A 15,772-nucleotide genomic window follows, 5' to 3' on the forward strand; every position below is an offset into this window, starting at 1 on the left:
AGGTTTCCCCTCCCCCTCCAACAGCTCTGCATCTACAAGAAAAGTTTCCTCGAACTGCCACTTTTCCAGTGCGGAATACGTAGTTTACACCTGCCAAAGTAAAGAAACTCTGAATCCCTCAACATTCTAAGTTGGCTCACTAATTAGACGGGCATTATAAAGACACATACATGGTCATTCCTACGTTTTCTATACTGTCTGTTGATACTGAAGTAGTTTAATTATGCGTAACAGGCCACAGTAGTTGCCGTGATTCCAGGGGCATCGTTAACGCTTTTCTCACTAAAGTACATCTGTATGGGACAACACCTTCAGCATTTTTGTCTTGATAGCTTTTGCTCCGACAACTAAGACGCAGGCACTGTTGCAGCACTGGGCGTGGCTATAAAGGCCTTGACGTTTTGTTGAACAAATCCCTTTCTCCAAAGGTGGTCGTCCCACGTTAGGAGTAACTTTGTCATAAAAGAAACACAGCTAGCCGTACAGTGTACTGTATTTTGGAATTTACCTTTTTTTTTCAAAAAGGCTCTACTTTTACAGTTTTAAATGTAATTAAGAATAAGTTCTTACAAGAACATTTTCTAAATCAGGTAAAGTGGCAATTCAAAACAAAGTACTTATGAAATAATTCGTTACGGAAGGTATATCAGACGTTAAATCAGTTTCTCGGGCATCTCAAGCCATTAACCAAGAACTCAATTCTTGCACCGATGTCGTTAAATAGTTTACCATCTTAAAGAAAATGACAAATCTGGAAGTAACATTACTCAAGCTATAATTAACGATGTCTCATAACGAAAAAACAGGGTCGGGTGGGAGTGAGAGCCGACATGTGCACCATGAAACGTGTCATTTTTCCATACGTGATCCGTCAACTACCAATCTAAAGCATATTCCTTGCCATACACTAATTACACCGAAATCACGTTGATGTTACATGAAGAAACTGATATTTTTAGATGCCAGATCTAATCCTGTGCTCATCATAAAAAATTTCCATACATAATTTTAAAACTGTGTACTGCTTATTAGCACACACCATGTACCAGACGACAAAAAATACCACCGTACTTTTTTCTGATAAACAATGACGACCAAAATAAAGTAGCTCGCTACTAAGTGCTTTATCACAGTATAGAAGGGCGTAGCTGTTGCAGAAAGAGGCCCATGAGACCTGAATGGAAAACTGGATTATGTGACCACTGCTCTCGACAACATCGGTGGATTAGAAAATGGCACATCCTAATGGTTGAGCGGTTACATACGCACTGGTGAGAAGTTAATACGTACTTATTGATAACAGGAGTCGCGATTCTGTCGCACATGGACGGTCCTGTTTATAACGAAATATACAGGATACGAAACCGAGTTCGTTGCGTGCATATCACGAGATGATGATACATCCAGAATTAATAACATGCGTCCCATGCACGTACTATATAGCAACTGAAATTCAATAACAATGTGCGTAGTAATAAGTAGCCACAAATCGATGGGGTAGTAATTAAAATTGATTACTTCGAAGGCCACTTTCCCTACTGGAAAATATGAAAGCGGGAGAGATCGAAGTTACTGCACACACCAGCGGCACTTTACCAGTAACCACGTGTCGCTGTGCTTGACGCAAACTGGCGGAAGAAATTGGAAACAAGGAAACGTGATTCATTCCGCGAAAGCGCTATCATGGCAGGAAACCAACACTTCCCGTTGTTCCGCCAAGCCTTTTGCGTCCATTGTTACCGTGTCGGATCAAAGGCCGCTCTGCAACAAGTAGTGCTACTTGCTTAACATAAAGCTAAATGTTATATTGAGTGCTTTATTGTACTCAGTGCGCGTAATTGGTGAATGATATGAGTCTCCACAGACTTAACGCTGTCTTGTCTTAGCGTTTTGTTATTCCTACCGCTACAATTTGTGTGTCGAGCTCTGGCTTCTAATGTATCATCAAAGCAGTGCTCCTATAATCGCGCAAATGATCGTTGTCGAAGATTACTTTTCAGCATTTAAATAACAGTGAAACCTCAACTGTTTTGAAATACTGTTAGAGGTATGCAGATTAACCGAGAAGAATTGTTCAGTGTTCAGAAAGGTCTCCGATTTTCACGTAGACCCACTGTAAGGTCATCAACTGTTTACAACCGCAACAACATGGCAATTAGTAAAAATTCTCTTGTTTTATTACTCATAATTCCTGCAGCCGGCTGCAGTACTTTGTCTTGAACAACGTAATAAGCTTAGCTGTAGCTCCTATGACGACAGTATTTTCCTTCATGCACTGCACATAGCGAGCACAGTGAGAATCCGAATGTCCTAAATACAAGAGAGTAAAAGTCTTGTTGAAAAAATCTTATTCCACTATGAAAACTGGAGCACAGGATTGGTGTACGTGACTAGAAAAAATGTGCATGCTGTAAACAACCGCCGTAACGATACAATTGATGAAGCAACATCTCTACATAACTGCAGATTTATGCACTGCACGGAAATATAAAGAAGTAATGTTGACGACCAAAATCAGGGTCCAAAATACCATCACGAACGTTTCGCAGTCTTCCTAAATAACTGTAAAAGTCTGTCCGGAGGATTACTTGAAGAAAATTAAATCAATTACTCTTCATCCTGCTGAAAATGCAGTGCTCAGCTTGTAATGCAATCAGTGCAGAAGGAATGCTTTAAATCCCAACGCGCGGCAACCCAAAGCGACATTCTGCAGCATCGGTGATTTTTGACGTCAATGAGCAGAAGCTGGGTCTTTATGGCACTGCAGCCCGGGCAGAGGTCGCAGCTTCCGAATGGGATGGAGCAGTTTGGTGGAGGGGGTTACGGTACGGACCATGGCGATGTGGTGGGAGGAAGGGGGAGGACACGCGCCCGTTGCGTAAGCGGCGGGGTGAGGCGAGGCGAGGCGAGCCGAGCCGATGATAAATAAATGAAGGCCTGGTGGCGGTCCGAACCGCGCTGCGCGGAGCCGCGTATTTACAGAGGATGTCCCCATTCCCCAGGGGCGACAGCAAATATAACTCCGGGCCGCTAGCCCGCTGCTGCGCATTCCATGCGCAGGCTTTCCGCAGTTCTATCATCGACAGTGGGAGCAGTCAGGTATAGGCTTAGAAACGATTCAGTACTAACGAGGAGAGATCCCTAGCATTGGGATCGACTCTTTACGGTGATGTAGGCTGAGGTCCCAGGTACTTGGCCGGGTGGGCCTTTCTTTGCGAGTAATCCAAGAAGAAACAATCGGAATTTCCCGTGATGCTCTACAGCTTTGAAACGGGATGTTTAACTGAAACTTCCTGGCAGATTAAAACTGTGTGCCCGATCGAGACTCGAACTCGGGACCTTTGCCTTTCGCGGGCAAGTGCTCTACCATCTGAGCTACCGAAGCACGACTCACGCCCGGTCTCACAGCTTTACTTCTGCCAGTATCTCGTCTCCTACCTTCCAAAATGGCAGAAGTAAAGCTGTGAGACGGGGCGTGAGTCGTGCTTCGGTAGCTCAGATGGTAGAGCACTTGCCCGCGAAAGGCAAAGGTCCCGAGTTCGAGTCTCGATCGGGCACACGGTTTTAATCTGCCAGGAAGTTTCATATCAGCGCACACTCCGCTGCAGAGTGAAAATCTCATTCTGGGGATGTTTAACTGTCTGGTTGTGCAACTTCATACAGGCTTCGCATGCGAAAGGTTGTAAGCGCATTATCTCGTCAATCACCTTGAATTTTTTTATTTTTAAATCTTTATCGGAAAGACTTATTTTTGTTGAATTAACTGGTATAAACATAATTAATATTTCCATTGCTTTGTCACGTCATTTTAATCATCGTATTAATTTTTTCATTTGCTCTCACTTTTCTTCCTATTACTCTTCCTCCACTTAGAATCTTTGTTCATATGATTGTAATTATTTTTGTGTATTCACTTCTATTTAATTTTTTTCAGATTTATCATTCTACACTTTTGTCTATGTTGCTGCATTTCTTATTTCTGTTCCTCATTTTGCTTGAGTTTCGTGTTATTTATAATCCCTTCTTTTGTTCAAATCTTCGTGTGCGTTGCTTTCTCCATAGTGCAGTAAGAAGTTACGTTTTAAATGTTTGTATGATAGCTATTCAAAAAATGTATATCATTTAACAAAAAATACGTTTTGACACGGCTGTAGTCAATATAAATCGTATCGACATTACGTGCCTACTCTGCAAATAACACTTCACTGCGAAGCATGGGGTTCATCGAACCACCTTCATAATCATTTTCTGTTATTTCATTCTCGGACAGCACGCGGACAAAACGAACACCTATAGACTGAACTGAGTACTGCTTAATATCACATTTAGACTGCGAGTCGGCACACAAGTTTAATTTTTTCCCAGCAACTGTTAGATGCCGTTACTACGTTTATCAAGATGTTTGAACTACTGCGATACGAAACTTCTCTGAATTCTTTCTGCATCTGACAAAATGAGTACGTGGACAGCCACGCAACGATCACTTGCCTGCCGCCGATTTCGATAATACACGTGTCCACCAGGAGCTTAAAAAGTGAGGTCTTGTAAGACATGCTGTCGCGTTTCTTCTCAACCTTCTCCTCTTACCTTCGCAAACGAGAGCTTAACTACTCTCCATTAAGACCCACACAGGGACGAAGATGCACTGGTCTTCCCTCGGCATTTCCTTTTTTACTTGTGACTACATGTAAATCTGCTATTAGCATATATTTGATCATGTGTACATGACGCTCTATACTGAGTATACAATTAAATTCAAACATCGGACTGCCTGAACGGAAACACGACGACTTGTAATCAATGTTTGACGGCAGTGGACCCAAGTCTGAGAAACACTGATAAATTGCCATTTTCCGTCGAAAGGGAGTGTTTTGGTATGCCTCTTGACCTACCTAATTTCGAACCATTAGCTTGTATTGTCTTCGTGGTATTTGCTATTTAAAGTAGTCTTGGAAACACTTAATAAGACTGATTTATAAGTAGCAGAGCTCAGAATTGATCCCCGTCTGATGATAAACTTATGATTGTTAATCTGAGGTGCAGTACGCCGCATAATACGCCTCGAAGGCCGCTCTCCGCTAAAAGTGGTTGGAGTTTCGGACGTGGCCGCGAATGCGATTTCGCAGGACGCTACGGTATCTCCGAGAACGAGTCGGAGGAACTTTCCAACAGTTCAAATGAAAATACTGTTACATGTAGGAGACCATTTATTTGGCTCTAATTTCTCTTCTCAAAGTTGAAGTACAACAGAATTCGTCCTTTGTAATACGTGTAACGTCATTAGTGTGTGGGAATGGTGGACTAAATGGCAACGGATTATTCGCGTCGGGAAGATTTGATAGCGAAGAACTGAGGGATACTTGCTGATGGAGACATTTTGTCGTCTGAACGTTGGGCACATTCTACGCTGTGATGTATGCGAGCGGGGGCCACTTGAGGGCCAGGAACTTCACACGCGTTGACAATGGTCGCTCATGCATATGCGAACGCGCAATACGTTCATCGTCTCTTCGCCGAACGGTGTGCAAAGGGTCGCGGCAAGTTACGAAACGCCGATGCCTGAGTCCTCGTCTCTATACGCTGCACCAGACTTCCCAGACAAGTGCGCCGCTTACGTATCACAAGAATCCGCCCCCACACATTACGCTGCTACCTCGTATACAAACATGGAATACAAGTGTCGATTGCTACTATTTACTTCAGTGGAAGGGGTTTAGGATATTATCAACAATTACTCCGAGTGTTGTTTCGCAGTTGCAACAACAATTAAGCAAATGAATATTGAAAACAATAACTGAGTTCGCTATACTGAAATGCGCCTTTACGAAGGAATCTGAAACACCGAGACATTTCGCACTTGGTAGTGTCACGCATTTCCCCGAATGAATCATTTGTCCTGTGACAATGTACGCTGTATTTAAACTGCTGACTGAGATGTTATGGTCAGGTTCTCAGTCTTTAATCTGTGGACAACTGAAATTAGTGCAGTAAGCCCCCATAATGCCGGGACGGTAGCTCAGCGTGCTCTCTGCAATAAAAAAAACTGAGTCAAGGCATCAACGATCAATTTGAACGGATGTCTTGTGACGTCCGCCCAGACCAATGATTATATATATATACACCCGGGCCGGGATGAAATGATGAAGACAACACAACACCCAGTCCCTGAGCGGAGAAAATCCCCGACCCAGCCGGGTATCGAACCCGGGCCCCTTAGGACGGCAGTCCGTCACGCTGACCATTCAGCTATATATCCGCTCAGGGACTGGGTGTTGTTTTGTCTTCATCATCATTTCATCCCCATCCGGCGCGCTGGTCGTCCAATGTAGCGCCGAATGTAATAAGACCTGCACCAACGCGGCCGGACCTGCCCCGTAAGGGGCCTCCCGGCCAATGACGCCAAACGCTCATTTCCAGTGCAGGCGGAAGGCAAAAGTCTGATTTACTGTCCCAGCCCAGATTGCCATTTTAATCGTCAGCGAGTTTTGTTAAGACATTTAAATCTGCCCAAGTATTCTCTTAACAATAATCTTTTTAATAAATTTCCTATTTAACAAAGTCTATTAGATAATGCTCTTCTTTTCCATATGCCACAAAAAGAACTGTTCTTGATTGCTTTTAAATGCATAGTTTTGTACGTCACTGTGCCAATGTGCTATGCAATGGCCGTATGTCTCAGGCAATAATGAAATATACGTAACTTTGTACTGGTGGAAGAAAATGAATTTGGAAGAAAATGAATTTGGAAGAAAATGAATTTGGAAGAAAATGAATTTGGAAGAAAATGAATTTGGAAGAAAATGAATTTGGAAGAAAATGAATTTGGAAGAAAATGAATTTGGAAGAAAATGAATTTGGAAGAAAATGAATTTGGAAGAAAATGAATTTGGAAGAAAATAGAATTAAATAACACCTCGTTCCAGTTTTTAATTACAGCGTGATGGCGACGTGTCTGTGCGTCACAAATACGCTGAGATTATATGGTAGCAAACAGTTTTATTTGCGTAACTGTATAAAGAGTAAGGCATACAACTTACCACCTGGCCACGTCACCATGTTCTTCCCGCGGGTACACTCAGCTCGCTCAAATCTTATACCCCCAATCTTTTTAAATCTGCAATCTGATCTATACTCTCTGATCCTGCTTTCTGGATAAGCTTGAAAATACAGGGCTTTAAAAAGATTGAACTTTAAATGATGCAGGCAACAGCCACATATCTACTACAATCAGCAAACTGCTTTTAAAACAATGTGATTTAACTGGATCCTGTAAGTAATTGTGTGGCAATTACCGATCCTGTCAAATATAACGTACGGTTCTTTTCAGTGACCATTTGCTTTGGTCGCTAAGAAACGCTACTTCCAAATATCCTTTTTAAAAGTTGTTTCACAACATTTTCGATAATTTATGTATCATAGACGTTACTTGTCGTGAAACGATGTCGAAAAGCGACGTACTCGCTCGTACATGTCCGCCATTATTATATATTGAGCTGTATTCTTGCGTGCCATCTCATGATGCGAACCTGAATTGGTCGTGTTACTTACTCGTGAGCTTAAATGATGACAACAAACTAGATCAGTAGTATGTATTGGCAGACTGCATCTGTCCAGTAAATAAAAGAAATAAATGTGATTTCTTAAGAAGTGCCTTGTCGACGGTAAGATGTCTGGAAATGATAAGGATTTTTTTTGGTTCCAGGAGAATAAACACACACAGACTCTACAAGATGCTATCCATGAATCTGTAGAGTGAATTCCCGAATAAACATTTATTTCAAATGTAAATCAAATTTTCCAACGAAATACCTGAGAGACTGACCGGTCGTTGAGAGTTCTTGCACAAGTAACGGCCACAGGTAAGGTTGTAAGAATAACGATTAAATTTTGTACCGTATGTACTGGGAATTATCTAGTCACATACCCATTACAAAGTATTCCTTATTCGTTACAGAATGTTATTACATATTAATATTCTAATTTTTAATTTGTTATGGACCCTCCTTTGACTGAATGTTTGTAGACAAATAACATTTTGCTTTATTTCTTTGCTCTTCTCTGAAGAAGGAACCACGCGGTTTGCTTCTTTTTCACTACGTGATTATTACTCTATGCAATTAAAGAATGTTCTAAATTATTGTTGACGTGGACACAAACGAACACTATAACGAACCCTAGCAAAATAAACTAGTCTCTTTATTCATCTCTGGTCATAATTTAAATTTTACAATAGCACTGAAAACGCTGTAAGAAACGTTGGTGACTATAACTTGTCGAGACATACAGTGTATCACGCTATTGTTCCAGAAGAATAGTAGATGGTAAACCATTAGAGACAGAGAAACGTTTAGCAGCTTTCAAAAGTTTTTTCCCTTGTTCTTTATTGCAAATTTGACTTGCAGTGCATCAAAATGCTGATAGGTCAGGAGAAGGCGCAACGTATCATCTGTTATGCAGAATCCAAATTTGTAACGACGGTACTGCAAAATCATCGACGCCAATATGCGAGGGCACCAACGGCGATAACAAGCGTACTGAAGTGTTTCAAAATCTTTAAAGAGACTGGCTGTGTCAAAGACCTTCCTCGAAGTGGAAGTCCTTCCGAGTCTCAAGCACATGTTGACAGAATGGAAGCTGCATTTCAACGTTGCCCCCAGGAAGTCAGTTCCTAGTGCACCAAGCAAATTACGGGAAGCTAGATGAACTCAAAAATGGCTCTGAGCACTATGGGAGTCAACTTCTGAGGTCCTCAGTCGCCTAGAACTTAGAACTAATTAAACCTAACTAACCTAAGGACATCACACACATCCATGCCCGAGGCAGGATTCGAACCTGCGACCGTAGCGGTCATGCGGTACCAGACTGAAGCGCCTAGAACAGCACGGCCGCACCGGCCGGCGCTAGATGAACTGTCCATGAAGTTTTACATAAGCGGTTACGCCTTTTCGTGTACAAAATGCAAATGATCTCAGGATTTTAAACGTGGTTGACAGCTGCAACCGTAAATAAATCTTCAAATATAAAATGTACAGTTAACCAGTTGCTTAAGTTAAATGTTAACACTTTGAACAGGTTTCAATACCACTACTAGTATCTTCTTCACGAGGAAAGTCAGCTATAATGGTTTAAACATTTCATAAAATAAACGATTAAAATACTTGACAACATTGAAAAGAACATGGAGTGAAACTGGTACTTGCATAAATTACATGACGTTAAAATTGTGAACATACATTATGAGCAAAGGAGCTCAAGCCAAACCGTAGAAAATATGGAATCAAGTCTTTCATAGAAACAGTAAGACTTGTTACTCAGGTACAGTTTGTTACAAGAGCAGACACTGTACTGAACGCGTGGCAACTGTTCACCTGGCATCGTAACTAGCTGCCACACGTTCAGTCGAGTGTCTGCACTTTTAACAAGCTCTACCTGAGTAACAATTCCTACTGTTTACATGGAAGACTTTACTCCATTTTTTTCTGCGGTTTGACGTAAGCTCCTTAGCTCATCATGTATGTTCGCAATTTTAACATCATGTAATTTATGCCAGTGCCAGTTCTCCTTTTCAATGTCGTGTAGTATTTTAGACGTTTATTTTATAATATATTTAAAACACTATAGGTGATTTTTCTTCTGAAGAAGATACTCTTAGTGGAACTGGAACCAGCTGAAGGTTCTACAATAAACTCACGCAACTACTTGGCTGTATGCTTTACATATTTAAAAGTTCCAAGTCATTTTTTGAAATGACAGAGGGACATCATAGAAATCCCGTACAATTCACTCACATGTCATTCCAGATATCTATTGCGAGCGCAAGGCGTTTGAATTCACAAGACGAACTTCCCTGGGAATACAGAATTACAGGCTTACGAATACGGTCAAATTGCCGTAATACGGACACAAGCCGCGTGCTCGTAAGAAAACTTGGCAAATGACAAACTGTATCAGGGACTGCGTGTCACTGCCGACACTGAATACCTCACTGTCGTGCGCGCTCACCACCCCATGTTAATGCTGCTGCTGCTGCTCTTCTTCTTCTCCTCCTCCTCCTCTCCCCCCTCCCCTCACCCTACCGACTTGGCTCGCTGAAAATAAATTGCAGGAATTAGAAGATAGAAGATTACCGCGTCAGTACGAATGGTGTACGGGGAAGAAGTCATGCGAGTAACGAAACGTTTCAGGAAGTAACGAATCGGTACTTCAATTCTATTGGCACATCCTTTACTGCCGAACGCCGGCCGGAGTGGCCGAGCGGTTCTAGGCGCTACAGTCTGGAACCGTGCGACCGCTACGGTCGCTGGTTCGAATCTTGCCTCGGGCATGGATGTGTGTGGTGTCCTTAGGTTAGTTAGGTTTAAGTAGTTCTACGTTCTAGGGGACTGATGACCTCAGAAGACCCATAGTGCTCAGAGCCATTTGAACCATTTTTTTTTTTTTTTTTTTACTGCCGAACACAGACATCCAACAGCTCTCGCCAAACTGTATTATTTCATGATCAAAAACGAACTTGCCCCGGACTCTTCACTTGTTGCAGGTTCCGCTGCAGCAGCAATACCGGCAGGTAAGTAAGAAGAGGCACAGGCAGGGGCAGCGGACCGAGACGACTGGAGGGGCGGGATCGGCGGCTGGTGGCGCGGTGTGCGCGCCGCGCAGTCCCCTGGGGTGGGCTGATCGCCCGCACAGCACCTGTAGCTGTCTGCCGCGCTCCCTCCTATGGGCCACGTGCCCCCTTATTGTGTTCTTCATCCTCGTGACTGGTTTGATGCAGCTCTCCACGCTACTCCATCCTGTGCAAGCCTCTTTATCTTTGCGTAACGTGAGCAACCTACGCGTATTTATCCCTTTTCGAGCCTTCGTCTCCCTGCACAATTTTTTACCATCTGCACTTCCGTCCAATACCAAACTGACGGTTCCTTATTGCCTCGAAATGTGTCTTGTCGACCAATCGCTCCTTCTGGTCTGGGCATGCCATAAATTTCTTTCACTCCCAATTCGTTTCAGAACCTGCCATTTCTATTCCATCTAACATTGTAATCTTGATTATTCTTTCGCAGCACTACAGTTCAACAGCCTAAATTCTGTTCTTGCCAAAACTAGTTACAGCCTACGTTTCACTTTCGCGAAGGAACCAGGGTAACTGAACGTCGCTTAAAATTATAACAAACACACAAAGCAGTCAAATACTTCATTGAAGCACGTCAAAGCACACAAAGCCTTAAATGATTAAATGAACACAACGCCAACCTCATGAACAAAGAAAATCGCGCGCGCACACACACACACACACACACACACACACACACACACACACACACACACAGAGAGAGAGAGAGAGAGAGAGAGAGAGAGAGAGAGGGGGGGGGGGGGGGGGGGGGAGGGGAGAGAGAGAGAGAGAGAACGAATGAAATTAGTCCACACGTGTCAAAGAATGTGGGTTAAATCACAACAAGCAAAACAAAAGCAGCGGAATAAAGAATTTGCGGAGCAGAGCCTGCCGACACTTAAGATCTACACGGAGTAACTGTTATCCTGCTTTTAATTCAATTTCAATGACGACACAACTATCACAAGGTTAAAAATACCAATCATATCAAACAATGAGTTATGGAGTATCGTAGACTTGTCTTCGACCCACGCAAACAATCGATTGTACGGAGGGGGATATGATTATCGAATATTAACGTTTCAAATTTTTGTCCGAGAATTTGTAAAATAGACCGTCCATCCGTAAAATGCTGCAATAAACCGTAAAAGTTGGCACGTTTGCCAAAGCATTTGAAGCAGTGCGTAGTTTTGATGACAAGGCTGATTTCTTTCTTTCTACATTCGTCCCCTATCCGAGATTCCGCCTCGTCCCTACAATCATTACGATGTTAGGTGACACAAAGTATGCTGCTTTCTTTATTCCATCTTTGGAGATATACTATGGAAGAAATGCGTGGTGATACATGTGCTGCAGTAAAGCTAGCCTTTGCAACTTACTAATTCTGTTTCTGTGCTGACAGAAAAAATTTCTTCCTTCAGTTTTTGCTTTAAAACTATGAATGTTTTGTCTTCGAGCATCCAAACCTTTCAACAACAGTGCCAAGCTTCTTCGGAAACAACGAAGCATACTGTAACAACGCGAGAGAATTCGTGCAACTTTTGTTGGATAGAGAAGCGTTTCGCATAATTCATTTTCCAAACGCACCAAAAAAATTATGTTGATAAGTAAGTTATCAGAGCAAAGTAGGACTCGATACGGGGAACACACAGAACTCGACTGCTCTCTGTGAGATTTGCAGCGCCGTGAGTCGGGTAGGTGTGTGCGGCCGCAAGCGGCGAGGTCGCGACCCGGCCCCCCACTTACCAATTGCTGCTCGCGGCACGCTGATGGCGGAGAATTGCGCCTGATGAGCTATATATAGGGCCAGTCGCCACAGTCTCTCTCTCTCTCTCTCTCTCTCTCTCTCTCTCTCTCTCTCTCTCTCTGTGTGTGTGTGTGTGTGTGTGTGTGTGTGTGTGTGTGTGTGTGTGTGTTAAATCAGGCCGGAAAAAACGGACATTTTTCTTGTTTTGGTCCATACTACCACCTCCCAAAGTGTGGAAAGCAAAGAGCTTGCAGTAGAAGAGATTTGCTTCAAGGTATCGAAGATGAAAAATTGCTCGTAGCTCTCAAGGTATGCATCTTCGACCCTCTGTTTACTGAGACTCTCCTGTTTCTCGTACCGCTTACTTTCACCTGTACACGTTCGCGCCACTAATCATGATACGCCCTGTATATGAAGAGGCAAACGATGACGACGAAGAGCAGGAGAAGAAGAAAGTTCAGATAACGATATTTAAAGGTTTTCAGTATCAGTTCGGTTTTATAGACTAAGAATTTTTTTAGTCTCCGTTTGCAACATAATAATAAAAATGGTAAAAATGTTATGTTTAAAAAAACTGCTGAAAAATTAAGGTGTGTCTTAGTCCGTAAAATACGGTACCAGCATATTACAGCCATGGGCTAGCACACATGTCGTTTCAGTAAGCACCCGCGTCAATTTCTTGTCCACTTTCAGCGAGTACAGCTACATCATCAATTTTTACCGCGCACTTGCAGTTAACTTACCAGCAATCTCAAAAATCTTAGCTACAAAGTCAATTTTTTGAGCAGCCTGGATGAGTTACTGGAGACTAAATCTTAGTTCTCCATAAGTGAATTTAATATCAGAAATAACTGGTGAATGTATCATCATCATCATCATCATCATCATCATCATCGTCGCCTAACTTTAGTTCTTTGTAATACGTGGTTTCTGCATGTAGAAAATCTCCACAAGTATATAGCAAAATCACTTTTCAAATGACTGAGATTGTAATAGTCTACGAATATCTTTTACTTACTTCTGAATGTACATATTTAAATAATTATGACGCCTAATCAACTTTTTTTAGTTAAATATGAAACTGAGTATTTCCATTAAATGTTTCACATCCTCGACATCCAATTCATAAATTTTTTGTTTGAAATTAATTAACCGTAGAAAGTACAATTTGTTACAGATTCCCCATCTAATCCGAGAGGGATGCAAAGACACGAACTTTGACATTGAGGTTTTTTTTTTTTTTTTTTTTTTTTTTTTTACCGACGCATAACGGCATAAGCCCTTTTACACGATTTTTTTTAAAGTGCCCCAAGTGGCATGCTGATGCTCGATGATATGATCAGGTCGAATATCACGTATGTAGCGATATAGTAATCCCAAAAGACGAAGCTAGTCAACCATTGAAAGAGAGTCAAACCACCAAGCTGAGCACTGACGTAGTTCGTTGATAGGACTTGCTTCACAGGAAATAAAAGAAACCACTGGCGCAATCCTCCGTCACTTGGGCCATTTGAGAATATTTAGTGACAGATAGATGGCGGGAAGGGGGGAGGGGGGGGTCGGGTGAGGAGGGAGAGAGTTCTTTTTACATACATCAGCAACCTTACACTTGTGCCTCATACGCAACAGCCCTGCATCCGCGGCTCGCTAGGTACTCGCATTTATTGTGTGATAATTGCGTCATTAATATTGACTACTGAATCGCAGCGCAATCTCCGACTGTGGAATGGGGTAGAGAACAGATTGTGTCCTCCTCCAAGGAACGAGCCTGTCGTTTTCCTTGAACGGTTGTGCGTCCAGCGTCCCAACCACTGCGCCATCTGTTCGTACCCACCAAGAGAAGCTACGTAAACGCCTTCACATCGGTGCTGATAACTGTGTTTCTCGCTGTGGGGCGGTGCGTGTATTCATGCGCTCCTGCATCTGGTGGGGCTGCTTTTTCTGTTTTGCGCCATGAGCCTGCGGTCGTACTTCAACGCCCTAGGTTACTATTTGAATATAGTGACATTTTATTTCGAAAATCCATTCTTTCAAAACAACTAGATCGCATAACATAATTTTACACTAAATTACAAAAATTATGTGGGACATCTACATCTACATATACGTGATTAACCTGCTATTCACAATTGAATGCCTGGCAGAGGGTTCAATGAACCACCTTCAAGCTGTCTCTCTACCGTTCCACTATCGAACGGCACGCGGGAAAAAACGAGCGCTTAAATTTTTGTGTGTGAGCCCTGATTTTTCTTATTTTATCGTGATGATCATTTCTCCCAATGTAGGTGGGTGCCAACAGAATGTTTTCGCAATCGGAGGTGAAAACTGGTGATCGAAATTTCATGAGAAGATCCCGTCGCAACGAAAAACACCTTTGTTTTAATGATTGCCATTCCAATTCACGTATCATGCCTGTGACACTATCTGTATGTCCGGGAATAGACATCATAATTCGGTGCTGCGCGTAATAGATTATCGAGCTCTGAATCGCCTTTTGTTCCACGTTGATGTAGATGTAGTGACCACTGGTAGCCAATCAGGTCTGTAGAAAATATGGTAAATAATTCGCCCTCTACGTTTTCTCGTGCAACACAACCTCGCCGAAACTTAAAAACCTACGAAAAGAAATTCAAACCTAGCTGCGTTCATGATTACTCTAACGCCGTTGAACTGATGGTTGCGTTACGTCTCATGATACAAACCAGCAGTAATTCTTTTTACAAGATAGCGATCATGACGTCCCTCCTAGAATAAGGCTGGCGTCATTTCTTATCTGAGGTTACCGTGGTGAACTGGCATGGGTTCATTCCATCGACCGCTGTTTTGTTTCAACGATTATACACGGAATCTATCTCTCATAGCTTGTAATAGTGTGATCAAGAAGACGATCGCTTTTGTCTGCTTACCGTCCGCAGCTCGTGGTCGTGCGGTAGCGTTCTCGCTTCCCGCACCCGGGTTCGATTCCCGGCGGGGTCAGGGATTTTCTCTGCCTCGTGATGACTGGGTGTTGTGTGATGTCCTTAGGTTAGTTAGGTTTAACTAGTTCTACGTTCTAGGGGACTGATGACCATAGATGTTAAGTCTCATAGTGCTCAGAGCCATTTGAACCATCTGCGTACCGCAGGAACATACGAGCGGATACCCAATGAAAGGGTCTTAGGATCTTCAAAAATAAATATCAGCATACAACAAACACACAAACTGGGACAGCGTGAGCTGTAAGTAACCAACAGGTTCGAAACCATATAAGAAGGTCCGTAACTCCCAACTGTCAGTTTTCCCTAATTTTATATGCAATCTTGACTGTCTTCCTAGCTTCATCTAGTCACGTACATTACTTGGTACGCCATTAACCACGAAGCCTCCATAGTCTCACAGCTTCATCACCTACAATGTACGTACCTTCCGCTGCAAATGTC

The sequence above is a fragment of the Schistocerca nitens genome, chromosome 1 (genome assembly GCF_023898315.1).
Source record: "Schistocerca nitens isolate TAMUIC-IGC-003100 chromosome 1, iqSchNite1.1, whole genome shotgun sequence".
Classification (NCBI taxonomy): Eukaryota; Metazoa; Arthropoda; class Insecta; order Orthoptera; family Acrididae; genus Schistocerca; species Schistocerca nitens.